The following is a 13,770-nucleotide window of genomic DNA, read 5'->3' on the forward strand; positions in this document are numbered from 1 at the left end:
TAAGCCTCTAATACTCCAAATAGGATGCATCCCAGGGCAGCTCCTAGGCCCAGCTATGTGGACTCTTCACCAGTCCCAGGTCCAGTTCTGATCACAGGAAGCCAGGAGGTTACACCAGGAGGAATTAGGTTGTGCAAGGGGAGGTGGCAGATTAGATTGGGGAATGCTCAGGAGCCCAAGCCTGAGGTGCCACCAGCTTCCTTCTTGTCTCTCATTCTCCCTGCATAGAATTCTGGAAGGTAGGCCCTAAAAAGTCATTTCCTTCTGGTTTTGGCTTTTTATTCTTGCTCATTTTTTAATTTTTATTTCTGCCTTTTCTACTTAAAAGGAAAATAAGCTAGCCTATGGGCAACTGTTTATTTATCTTCAGATTTTCTGAGTTCTAAAATATTTTGTTTTAATATTTCCATAGTTCTTCTTTCTTTGTATGTGTGTGTGTGTATGTGTGCGTCTTCCATGTCTACCTTTTTCAGGTAGAAGCTTGATTGTTCTATTCAGGTCCACACTTTCATTTTTAGTTCAGTATTAAATGCTATGAATTTTCCTCTTTGTGCAACATCAGCTGTTCCACAGAGTTTGATATATAGGGTGTCTATTGGTAGTATTCTCTAAATTGTGAAGTTTGGGTTTTGTGATTTTCTAATTCAAGGTTTACTCAGGGGAATTTTGAGACTTCCAGAGTTGGTTTTACTTTGATTTCTGTTACTCATTTCTAAATTTACTGAACCATGAATATAGAAAATCACCTCCATTAGAGAAGGCACATATGAGGAATGGTTTAAAGTCAATGTTGAACACTTGGTTAATATTTTCTATTACCTTGGGAAGATACTTCAAATCCAGGGGTGTTTTAACTCTCTTAATGGAACCATCTGCCGAGCTAGCACAGTTTTATGTGTGATTCTGTTGTAATGGCCAGTGATGGCTTTTTCCCTCGTTTGTGCATTTGTTCCACAAACACATGTAGAGTATTGAGCACCCCCTCATGCCAGACCCTTCACTGGACACTGGGGGAGCATGAGTTTTGAGGCCCAGTGGTTAAGGATGGACACTTGCTCCCACATGGACTGCAAGACAAAGGCCTGGCAGGTAGAGGGAATGGCAAACACAGAGGATGAAGTGATTATTGCCTTGAGGACCACATAAGAAGTTCAACTAGAGGAAAAAGGAACACTGGTCAGCATTGAAGGTGTGTGAGTCCCTCGTGGTTTCTGTGCCAACTCCCCTTCTCTCTCCAGGCATGTCCTTCCCTGGTCACCTGAGGCAGGCTTGGTTCTGGGAAGGACTCTGCTGAGTAGCTCCATAGCTATGAGAGTCCAGCCGGCCTGGTGGCTGAGGAGGGGGACACTGTGATAGCCTGGAGCCCTGTGCAGGAACTTGGCCCTGTTCCAGATCTGTGCTGTTGGTGAGTTCAGGAGACACTGCAGAGTTTCATGGAAGGAGACCATAAGATTGGGTCTCACTCTCTGGATGCCGATGAGCATGGTGGATTCACCTAGAAACCTCTTGTGTTTCTTGATTTTTTCAGCAGATAAAAGAAAGATTTTCTACACAGAGAGGACACACCATTAGCAGCTGGGTGCTAGTTGTGCTAAAATGTGAAGTTCAGGTCAAGTTTCATCTTGTGATAGAAAAAGCCCGGAAGTACCCAATGCCCTGAATACCTCCACCTCTGAGACTGGGTCCCCATACACTTTGCAGTATATCAGCTGGAAAAAGAACCTCAGGGCTCAGATCAAAAAAGGCAAATGTCTGATACCTCAAAAAAGATTCAAGTTCTGAAAGAAGAAACAAATCCATCAGCCTCCAAGTTGGTAAAATTCTTACAGGCAGCTGAAAGAAAAACTCAGGGTCTCCATAATGGTCTGTAGGGCTTGTATGATAACACTGAGTCCCTGCAGGATTGCTCAATAAAGACATAAAGACAAAAGAACCAGTAGGTTCCCTTAGAGAAGAGAACACAGGTGATAACCTGGAGGTGGGAGCCATGTGTACGACCAGGCGTGGGAGTGCTCTGTCTCCCACAAGGAAACCAAGTGATGTAGCAGAGTCAAGTGCACATCTAAACTTCCAGGATGGAGAGGAAAATCAGGATGAAGGAGAGGATATAGACAGATAGAAAAAGCCTTGATCCAAAGTGCAGATCAGAATCTTCAGAGTAAATGGAGCAATTAAACTTTGTCAAGTGAAAGAAATGGAGCTTCTTGGAAAACTATCTGTCAAGGCAGGTTATAACTTGGGGCAAAAGGAGGAGCACCCAGAAGCAAGTGATAAGATGAACCAATCCTCCGATGAAGAGCCCAGATCTACAGAAAGCGATTAAAGCAACTTTGAAGAAAAGCTGGGGAGAAGCATTTCTCCTTCGCAAAGACAGATTCTGTTCTTGAGCTAAAGGCTCTTGATCGTGGTTTCAGCGCTCAGGAGCCGAAAGGGAACCTCAAAGTCCCTGGAGAGCAGGTTGCAGATCTGAGACAATTCTAGCTTCTAGAGGTGGATCCTTGTGCATCTGATCATCCAGGCAGAACATTAGCTCCCTGATTGCTGGGCGTGGAGTGCTGCTCTGCTGAGACAGGAAGGCATTGCTCCCCTCCCTGCAGAACCCCTCTCAGTTGACACAGTTTCCTCCTTTAGGCTTCCCTCTTCAAGCGCCCTCTCCATTCATCGCAAATGCTGTGTTTCCTGGATACAATGAGGGAGCTCATGGCAACTGACTCCCCACCCTCCAAGAAGGCTGGGTGGACCACTGGATCCCACAAAGCAGATTCCCCCCTCACCCCTCCTTAGGGGCGGGTTGTCCCCTGGAAACCCTCATTTAAAAATAGAAGTGAAGGTGCGTTGGTGGTATAGTGGTGAGCATAGCTGCCTTCCAAAAATAGAAGTGAGTTAGCTCCCCCCCAGGGTCACCCAGCCTCCACATACCCAGCCTCCACCCAGCCCAAATCACAAACACCAAGATGGCTGTAGGGCCCTCTGTTTTCCAGAATATTTTTCACTTATCTACATTTATTTTTAGAAAACATTTTAGATAACAGCGAAATTTTATCCACTTGCATATTATAAATTTCAGGATCATTTTAGAAAGTAGAAATCATTTAAGTTGTTCCCATTATATTATGCTTTCTAGAAAAATAGAAGTAGTCAATTTTCACTTAATGATTCATTCCACGACTCCCTAAAAATAAATAGCATTAGAATCAGCTCCAGAATGGGAGGCATTTGAAATAACAACTACCATATCCCTCCATAAATGTTTCCATGTTCCACAGTGAGAAAAATTGGAAGTTATTCGTTGCTCTCAATAAATCATAATCTCTTAAAAAAAGGTTAGATCCTGACCTGTCCCCCAAACATTTCTTCCTGTAACTGTGACCCACTGGAAGCCATCCCAAGGAAGACATCCCAGCCAAAAGATTGCCCCACAGTCACCTAATCCTTACCTTTCCCCTCTTTTGACTGGCTGTCTCCATCAATAAAAATGTATTTATATTTATGCATAAATTATACATGTGGACTTCTGTGCTAATATATTCAGGACAAAGCAAACACAAAAATACTTTTCAAAAGGGTGCCGTGAAAATTTAAAAAAAAAAAAAGTGTTCTTAATGTATTTAAATTTAGTCACTAATTATACCAAGTGTTTTGCTCTCATTAAAATACTACCCATGATGTTATTTTTAGTGCGATGTGTAAAATTTACATCATTATTTTGAAATGTTGGTATTATGTCTTGAGATCCATCGATTCAAAGATCTCAAGTGGCAAGCTTTTAACACATCAACCCAGATGTTCACTTTCATGCTTGCTTTTAATCATCATCAGAACTGAGAAATGTAACAAGGGCACAGTGGACACACCAAGATAAGCAAGAGGAAAGAAGTTCATATTTTTAAAGCCTAGAGGATTTGGGGCTTTTACAACTGCTTCTTATCTGATCCAATTAGCGCTTTCATTGTTTTTAGCTCCCCATGACACTGATGGATGGAGAGATTGTCTCAGGCACAAAGAACGCTTGAGTCTGTTGTTTTCCTTGCTGTTTTCTTGCCCTTGCAGAAACACAATTAGCTTCAACTCACACACTTCATGGTAGGAATCTTTAAGGCACTCATCCATTTCATGAGGGTTAGTTTGGTTCAAACTAATAATACATTTTCACAGGGCCTGGCTACACGACAAAACACTGCAGTATGCTGAAAGCTCACCAACCATTAAGGTGATCACTGCCAATGGTTTTGTATGATGACCCTCCCCTGCCCTCGGTACCCAACGGGGGACATGAGTGCCTGCCATAGGGCACCCACCACTATCCATTTTGAAGTTTTTAAAGATAAATTATCAAGAGAAGATCAAAGATAACTCACTTTGGACCTCAATGGTTTGTGGGGGTACCCATTATAGAGACCAACCTATTTGTTTTCCAGATGCAGAAAGATGAGTTGCAGAGAAGTCATGATTTGCTCTCGGTCACACAAACATGACAGGGTCAGAGCCCACTGTACAAATACCCAGAGCCCCCTCCACACCACAGTGATAGCCCAGACTTCTGCTGCAGCCACCTTCTCCATTCCTGCCATTTAAGACCCTAAGTGTCTCCAAAATGAAGGCAAGTTTCATGCATTAGGGCAAATGGGTGGGTGAGAGCAAGTTTCTAGCAACAAGGGTGCCCAGAGACATGGTTTGGGGTTACCATCAGATTAGTGTTAGGTCCCTATCTTTGCAACACAGTTTTCTGCTAACAAGTCAATCAGAAAATCAGAAAAGACAAGGGAACATAAGCCAAGAAAGGGTGAATATAAGGTTTGAGAGATATATAGGGGAACCAAAATAAGGGGTCAGGAAAAAATAACAATAAAAAACACAACAAAACAAAAATAAACAGACAATCATAAATCAGAGACATTCTGCAGGGGAGGGGAAGGGAGAGGAATCAAAACGAGGGCAGGAAGAGCACAAGGGACTATAGGGATGGTGCAGGCATGAATAGGTGGTGGGAACTCTTTGGGGCTACACATGAGAAAAGAAAGCAAATGTTAAAAAATGAACAATGATGTAAAATATATATAAATAATTTTTTAAATAAAAAAATAATTAGAAAACACATTGTTTTGATTCCTTGAATGGTTCACAGAATGACCCACCTGTTGGGTCAATGGCATTTCTCAAGTCCATAGGACCCCGGGCAACAGGACGGCCTGGTCTGCTGAGGCCAATGGCACCGGGGAGGCAGACAGGGTGCCTCCAGCAGATGGGTGCTCACTGACATTTGGAGGTTCCAAGTCATTCAAATTGTAAATGTTTGTGACTCCACCCAGAATTGCCTATTTTTCAATCTGTTCATATAAGGGCATAAAAGCAAATAAAGGGAAAAATACATAAATTTAAGACTTCATGAAGTTTAAGTGAAAAATGATACAAAATTGAGATAAAAGGTAGAACAAAGTGACATTTGCTTTCACTGCTTTTATTACCTAAATTCCTTTAAAAAAATGGAATATAAATACATACAAATGTAAACTACACATTGGAAAGCATTTACATAAAATTAAGTGACATGGGACAAATTGTGCTAGTTTTGCAAATATTTCCCTTGAGGGTTAATCTTTCATAACTCAGAATGTCTTATAAATCAATATGAAAAACATTACTATCCGGTGGAAATATGGGCACAATTCTTGGGCAGAAAAAAATTGTAAAAATTAAAATATGATTGAAAATTAAATGCTTCCATTTGTCAAAAAAGAAATGACCTTCATTTTTAAAAGGATATTTTAATGTCAAAAAAAGTAATTTCTCCCCCTCAAAAGGTCAACAAACAGTCCTTTAAATTGAATATAGCTCTATGAAACACACCTCTTGTTTTGTTTTTCTTATTTCACCATGAACCAATGACTGAAAGCAGCCTATGGCCCTCCATCTGAACCACTGACCTAGAAAACTCTGAATACATAGACAAGCCTGTGCAAACTGAGGGAGAGACCTAGTCTGCCTAAATGTCCAGGGGCTCTGGGGTATCAACGGAGGCCAGGGGCTGTATTTGACAACCCTGGAGCCTCCTGAGAGGACCTCCTGCTGCTCCCCGTGCCTGAGGGTGGAGGGCCACTCTGCCAAGGAACCATGTCCACACACTGGGGTGGTGGTGGGGGCAAATGATAAACACCGGCATGGCAGGGAGAACGAACTTGAGGAAGCAGGGAGCCCCAGTCAGACTCCATGGCTCTGATTTCTTCAACAGTTGGCACTCAATGTTATCTCAGACCCAAGTCTGGCTGCCCTCGCAATGGCAGCCATTTACCTTAAGGATCCCGCCTGCCATGTGGCATAGCACAGGGTATGTGGCCCCCAGGAAGCCCTCCAGGTCCTGTCTGAGAACCTGGGTACCCCTCCACTTCAGAACACAATGCAACCCTCTTGGGTCACAGGGACACTGAAAGGGATGCAGCTAGCAGAGCAGAAGCAAGAGGCCCTTTTCCTTCTGGGGCTGTTATAGAGCAACCCCGATATTAAACGGGTTCCTGGCTGTGGGTCCTCACCTGCGCACTTTAAAGAGACTTATGAACACTCTACTACAGACACATGCAAAAGGGTTAATAAAAGGTTTATTTACAAGAGAAAAGGAAATAAGGAAAATGTACAACTCAGGGAGAAAATAGGAAAATAAAGTCTTTAATGCGTCCTACCCGATCCGACGACCTGGAAACCCAAAGTCACTCTCAGAGCTGGCCGGACGCTGCTGCTGGCCAAGAGCCCAAAAATGGAGAGAGCCCCAAAGCCCACGTGTCTGCCTTTTGTATCCACCTGGCTGCTTAACCCCACCCTCAGGTCCCAGCCACCTTCCCTTTGGTGGTGATGGGATTTGGAGTTCCCAGTGTCTTTGGCTTTGGCCTGGGGTGGGGGTGGAGTCCACAAAGCCTATATGGAATTTGCTTTGGGACATCCTTTTCCCCCTAACAGGGCCACCAGAGATTCCTCAGGCCCCACCCCTCAGAGGAGCCTGCATCTTTATGTGCAGAAATGTTAGGGCAATTTCCCAGAGAAAGAAGACGGCACTCAGAGAGGTGGAGAGAGAAATCTACTGGTCACACTGGCAGGCTCAGCAGGATATTTCCCAGAGGGTTGAGCCCCGAGCAACGTGGGCTGTCGGTTTTTACACAGCTTGGGCGGAAACAGTACAGTTTGCATCCTTCAGATAAGCATCTGCTTTGCTGAACTCCATTGAACAGGCATCAGGATCAGGTCGGGGGGCTTTAAAGGAGGTAGGTGGTGATTTCGTGAACAGAGGCTGGCCTTCGAGCCCCCTGGTAACTTTCCATTTCAGACACAGAGTGGACACCACTGGACCTGCATTTCTCCAGTGACTTTGTCCTTCAAGCCCTGGCATTATCATGTCCTCCTTAAATTACAGCAGTGAGAAATCTGGCAAAACAGAGGAAGACTTTCAGTCCCACAGTGACCACTCAGGTTTACTGAATACTCATAAACTGGTGTGGACCATCTCCTCCCAGTCTCCCCGCTGTTGGCTGCATGCCTTCTGCTGCTAAAAACATGGAGGCTAGAGGAGCTTGGAGAATGAAAGGTCACACAGAGAATGGCAAATCTGGGATTGAAGCCCAGTCTATCTGCCCACCCCCTTGGGCCCCCTGTATTAGGCACACTACACCCCCAGTAAGAGCATCTGAGAGCGAATTCTAGAAACAACCAGAATATGTATCAGAGAGAAAGGATTGAATGAATGGTGCAAAACCCACAGTATGTAATTTTATGCAGCTATTGAAAAGAAATGAGCCAGATTTTTTTATACTAACCTCAAATTTTCTGTTATATGATGGGGTGGGGTGACAGAAAATAAATATCACATTGTGCCATAATTTACTTTGATAAAGTATGTGTGAGAATATGTTTATAGAAGGTACATGTATAGCGCACACTCAACTGTGCATATCCAAGCCAGGTAGAGTCAGGGGAAGAGGGTGACCTAGATCATCACTGGATTTACTACAACCAGAATGTTTATTATAATTTAAGAGAAAAAAAAATGATCCTTATTTTATGTGTTTGGAGAACACAGTAGGAGCTGTGTAAATGTTTGCTGAATTGGATCAAATTGAAGTTATTAACCCTCCCCATGTGCCTCCCTGGTGGTGCGAGGGGTTAAGATGCAACCTATGAAGCTATCTGTAGCCACTGCAGCACAAGTTCCATCTCTGGCCAGGGAGATACCCACATGGCACGGCAGACCTCTCCTGTCTTGCCCACTGCTTCCCTGAGCAGTGTATTTCAGTCAGTCTGCCTGTTCTGTTCCCCACTCTGTCTCTGGTGAATCCTCTCACACCCCACACCTCTGGCCTGTACCCCAATTCTTGTATGCATAAATAAATCTTTAAAAAAAAAAATAAGCCCTCCTCAGGCACTGTGACTGTCTACCAATGAGTCCAATGAGTCAGGCTGCTCAGAGAGGGACTCTGCTTCCAAACACAACGGCCAGGGGCCTGGTGGAGAGCAGCCTTGCCCGCTGAAGCCATCTCTCCAGTCACCCAGGCCGCAACGCCATCGGGGGAGATGCTGCAATTGATCGGCTGGAAATAACTTCACCTTGATGTTTAACTGACTCACAGCTTTTGCCTTTCCAGGCAACACAATCATATTAACAGCCCCATAACCCAATTATGGCCAAGCACCCAGCCGAAACTCCTCAATGCAAGAGGGGGCAGCTGAGCCTGGTTAGCTGCAATACTGCCTCCTCTTAGAAAAAGCACTGGCGACATGCAATCTTTAGTCTATTAATAGCGATCTCCTGCTCCCTGACAATAGCAGCTTACAAAGGGAGAAAACGGCTACCTGAGTTCTGATGGATGAAACCGGGATGTTGTCTCAGGCGCTCCGCCCGGCCCGGGCTTACTGGGAGCTGCAGGCATTGAAAAAGGTAGGGAACTTTTGCCTTTCAAAGGCAAGAACTTGAAAGTCACCCGATGTTCCCAGGGTAACTGTATTAAGAGGTTTTCAAAGGTAGTGAGTGTCAAAGACAAATATGAAGACTTAAGAGGAAAGACAAGCATTTCTCCAGGACATTGAGATAAAATCAGCGCATAATTGGGTCCAACTTGCACTGGCAGAATCGTGACTTTTTTTTAATAGGCGGCTAAAGGGGGACCCAAAGATCCCAGTAGCCCCACTCAGTGTCACTGGGCAGCCAAGGTGGAGCCTTAGGCCAAGCTCGCCACAGGGGTAGACTCCGCATCCTGGGCCCCAGCCGTCCCCACTGCTCCGCCCAACATCTGTCCTCCTGAGAAGAGGATCAATCCCACATTCGGCCTCAGTTGTCTTGTTGACAACTGGAACCCACCCCCGGGGCTTCCTGCAAGTGAAACATACAAGCTTCATCCCCCTGCTAGGATGAGGCCAGGTTCTATATGGCTGTGGGTTTCCGGAAAGGTGCAGGTAAAAATACGGGATGTTGTCACAGGAAAAAAAAGCATCTTTCCCGATGGTCATTTAGTCTGGGTTCTGAAAGCCTTTTTTTGCAGGTGGAACTTTCTGAATCCCACACACCACGCCCCTCCCCTTGAGGGGCAGGCGGGGCTGACCTAATTCTCCCTCTTTAATACATGAAGGGACTCAGGCACAGCTGGGAAGAGGCCGGGCCACTACTGGGAACTCTTCTGTTCCCCAGCACGGTACTCTCTCTGTAGTACTCAAGGAACAAAGCAAAGAAAACCTCCCTCAACCTGCGATACCTTTGCCCCACTTGCCTGTGAGGAATTCTGCTGAGCCACAGCAGCAGGGCTCTGGATGAGGACGCTTCCCCCAAGGACCCTCCAGTCAGACTCAGCTTTCCCAGGCCCTGGGGGAATCCCAACTGGAATGTGAGTTACTGGGGGAAAAAAAAAATGGAGATGCCTCCACGTCCACCATCCCCTCCAACACAACCACCTGAACCCCAGCTTCTCTTCTCTGCACCGATATCTAGAACATGGGCTACATTTTCTGGGACGCTGGGACACGCCTCCCAAACTTGCTGCATCAGCCTTGTCCCACTGTGAAAGGGGACACGCTGCAGAGACACTGTACCCTGCCCCTCCGTGCGCGCCCATGCAGCCTTGCGTGATTTTAAATAGCTTTTGCTTCCTAATTTCATGTTGCTTAGGGTCATGTTAAAATTGGTAGATCCAGGAAAGAGCAGTGTGGAAAGGTGGCCCAGAAACCTTCCTTGACATCAAGGAGAACACTGGCCTGCTTTTAATCTTGTGCATGGAAATAAATACAAAGTACAAGGGTAATTGTGCAAATCTGCGTTTTCCTGCTCTCCTTTCTTGCCCGTGAACTGGGTCAAGGTCGGGGCCTCTCTGGGGCTCAGTGTCAGCCTTCCCCTTTCTAAGCTATATTGTCCTTGGTTCCTTAAGTGTCCCAAATAGGCTTTAATGGTCCTGTCTTCTTTTTAATATCTGGTCCTCGTGAACATAGAGCTTGTCATGCTCCCGGGTCATGACAGCTGATGGTCATTATGGTGTGCAAGACCCCTCAGTTTTTTTTTCTTCCTCCTCCTCTCTCCCAACTGCAAGGAGCCATTTAAATGTCCTTGGACATACTTCCTTTCGCTGCAGAGCACCTAATATTTTAGATGAGTATGAGCATCTTAATTTTGCAACAGTGGTAACATGTCAGGGATCTCACTTTTCCACTCAGCACTGTTTTTAAGATCTTGTCACTAGATGTAGTGCTTGGTTTCTGATTGCTAGAGTGTTCCACCATATTAGCCATCCATATCCCAGCTCTGCCACTTAATAGCTATCTGATATTGGGAAGATGACTTAACTCTTTTATAGCTCCTGTTCCTAATACATAAGATAACATGCTAAGGAAGGCCTACATTGCAGAGGGGTGAAGAGTAAATCTACTTGTCCACTATACTTTTTTACAATACACTTTTGGAGTCCGTGAGTTAATATTTAATTAAGAAATCCAAATGAAATAGGACTATAATTTTCTTTTATTTCCTTACTTGATCTTAGAATCAAGGCTATTTACTAGTGTCATAAAAATAAGTTGGTCAGAGTTCTCCTTTTCCAACTTTCTGTAACAATTTATATAAGATATTCTTTAATGTTTGGTTAAAATTGCCTGTAAAACTGTGGATCCATTTTTTAAGGCTTTTCTCCAGGGATAAAGCATAGTTTTGATAACTTGTACTTTTCAACTCCTTTAGTGTCTCTATTTCTATTCAAATTTTCTATTTCTTGTGTAAATGTCTGCATCCGTATTTATGTATGCATGTATGTAGTAATTCACAACATCTAAATGATTTAATTGTTCAAAATTTTGGTGTCCTAGTGCATATTATATATGATATCTATGAATATTATATATAATATTTGATAGTTTTAATCAATTATGTAAGCAGTTATTTGCTTTCTAATCCTTTGTTTTATTTATTTGTCATCTATTCTTAGTCATTTTTGCCAGAGATTTACTTTTCAGAGAATGAACTTTAAGTTTTGTTAATTATCTCCATAGTTGCTCTTCTCTGTTTCATTGATTATACCATCTTTATTATTTTGTATTACTTGCATCTTAAACTCTTTTGCTTTTTTCTTAGTATCTGAGTTGAATGCTTAGCCCATCTGTTTTCTGTCTTTCTGGTCAGCTAATAAAAGATTATTTACAGCTATACATTTTCCTCTAATTCCTGCTTTAGCTATGTCAAACTCTGACTTGTGTTTTCATTATTGTTCATCACTGTTTTTCCAAATGTATTCCTCTTTAAATAGGGATTATTTCCAGATAGATAGGCTTTTTTAAAGTTGCATCTGTTAAAAAAAAAAAAAAGTTGCATCTGTATTAGTAATTTCAAATTTTATGGCATTATGATCAAAGGACAGAGTTGTTCCCCTCTATCCAATCATGCTGACATCCTCCACAGTTGTAATATCAAATTGCTATGGCTAGACCTCTATGTTCTATTGATAAGTTCCTTTTAACACTTTGAAAATATTGTTGTTTTCTTCTTGAAACTAGCATTCCTATTGAAAAGAAGAATATCAGCTGATTCTTGTTCTTTTGTGGGTTATTTATTTTTATTTCTGGAAAATTTGATGTTGTTAAATTTTACCATAGATGTGTTTAGTAGTATTTTAATTAATTTTTATTAATTTTATTCATTTACATATTGTTATCTATATCATCCAATATTCCAAATAAATTTCCCAGGTTCTTAGAACCGCTTGTTTCTGCATTAGGCTTACAGTATCCTCTTTTACTTCCTTGAAATTATAATGTTAATTTTAAATTCCTGTTCACTCAATACATTAATTCTGCCCATCCAACATAGTCTATTCAACTTGTTAAAACTTTTCCTCTAATGAGGATTTCTTTTGGACATCCTGATATTTTTCCATGGAAGTTAACATTTTCCTCAAGATTTTCAACTTCCAGGAAGGCGTAGGATCCTCAGTTCAGTATTTTGTCCCTGCAGGTGATCTTAAGGAGGAGATCTTTGCTGCAGGGCACAAAGCCACAAAGCTGCCCATAGAACAGTCAGCTTCCCAGGGCCCCTCCCCCACCCCACCCAGCCAAGAGATCCTGTCCCTTGGAGAATCTTCCTATTGGGCATTTTGTTTAACCACCGACTCCCGCCCCCCACCACCATCACTTATATCCCCTTGTACCTTCTTCTGCCCACCTTACCTCAGAGTCCTCAAGATGTTGATTAATGCCCAGTCTTTTTTTTTTCCCAAGTGTTTTATGTTATTGAATTGTCTGTTATGTAAATGGCCAGTATTTGTTTTATCATTCTGACTTACTCTGTTGCAAATTCCCTTTATTTCATTGAAGATAGCTTCGTTTCATCCTTTCTTATGGCTGTGTAATACTCAATGGTGTGTATATACCACATCTTCTTTTTTTTTTTTTTTTTTAATTAATTAATTAATTAATTTTTTTTTTTTAAATATTAAATTTTATTTTTATATTCCCCCATACAATTGCAAACGCCCCATTCTGACCCCAATCCTTCCCCTCCCGCCCCCCCACCCCCCAAAAAGTGTCTCTGGTTCATAGTTTTTTTGTTGATTTTGATTTTCACTTTCTTATATTCATTTTCCTGGTCTCTTATTTAAGTTTTCTAGATTCCTGCTATGAGTGAGACCATCCGGTATTTTTCTTTTTCTTTTTGGCTTATTTCGCTGAGCATGATCCCTTCCAGTGCCATCCATGTTGCTGCAAATTGCATGTGTTTATCTTTTTTGAATGCTGAGTAATATTCCATGGTATATATGTACCACATCTTCTTGATCCAGTCATCTATTTTTGGGCATTTGGGTTGTTTCCAAAGCTTAGCTATTGTAAACAGTGCTGCTATAAACATAGGAGTGCAGGTGCTCTTTGGAATTGATGTTTCTGTGTCCTTTGGGTAAATACCTAGGAGTGGAATTGCTGGATCATATGGAAGCTCTATGTTTAGTAGGTCCAGAAATCTCCACACAGCTCTCCATAGTGGTTGGACCAGTTTGCACTCCCACCAACAGTGCACAAGAGTTCCTTTTTCTCCACATCCTCGCCAACATTTGTTGTTGCTAGTTTTTTTAATATGTGCCATTCTCACTGGTGTGAGATGGTATCTCATGGTAGTTTTGATTTGCATTTCCCTGATTACAAGTGATGTTGAACATTTTTTCATATGCCTGTTGGCCATTTGCATTTCCTCTTCAGAGAAGTTTCTTTTTAGCTCTTCTGCCCATTTTTTGACTGGATTATTTTCTTTGTTGTTGCTGAGTCTCATCA

This window comes from Talpa occidentalis, unplaced genomic scaffold (assembly GCF_014898055.3).
Source record: "Talpa occidentalis isolate TD23 unplaced genomic scaffold, MPIMG_talOcc4v2.1 talOcc4.16, whole genome shotgun sequence".
NCBI lineage: Eukaryota > Metazoa > Chordata > Mammalia > Eulipotyphla > Talpidae > Talpa > Talpa occidentalis.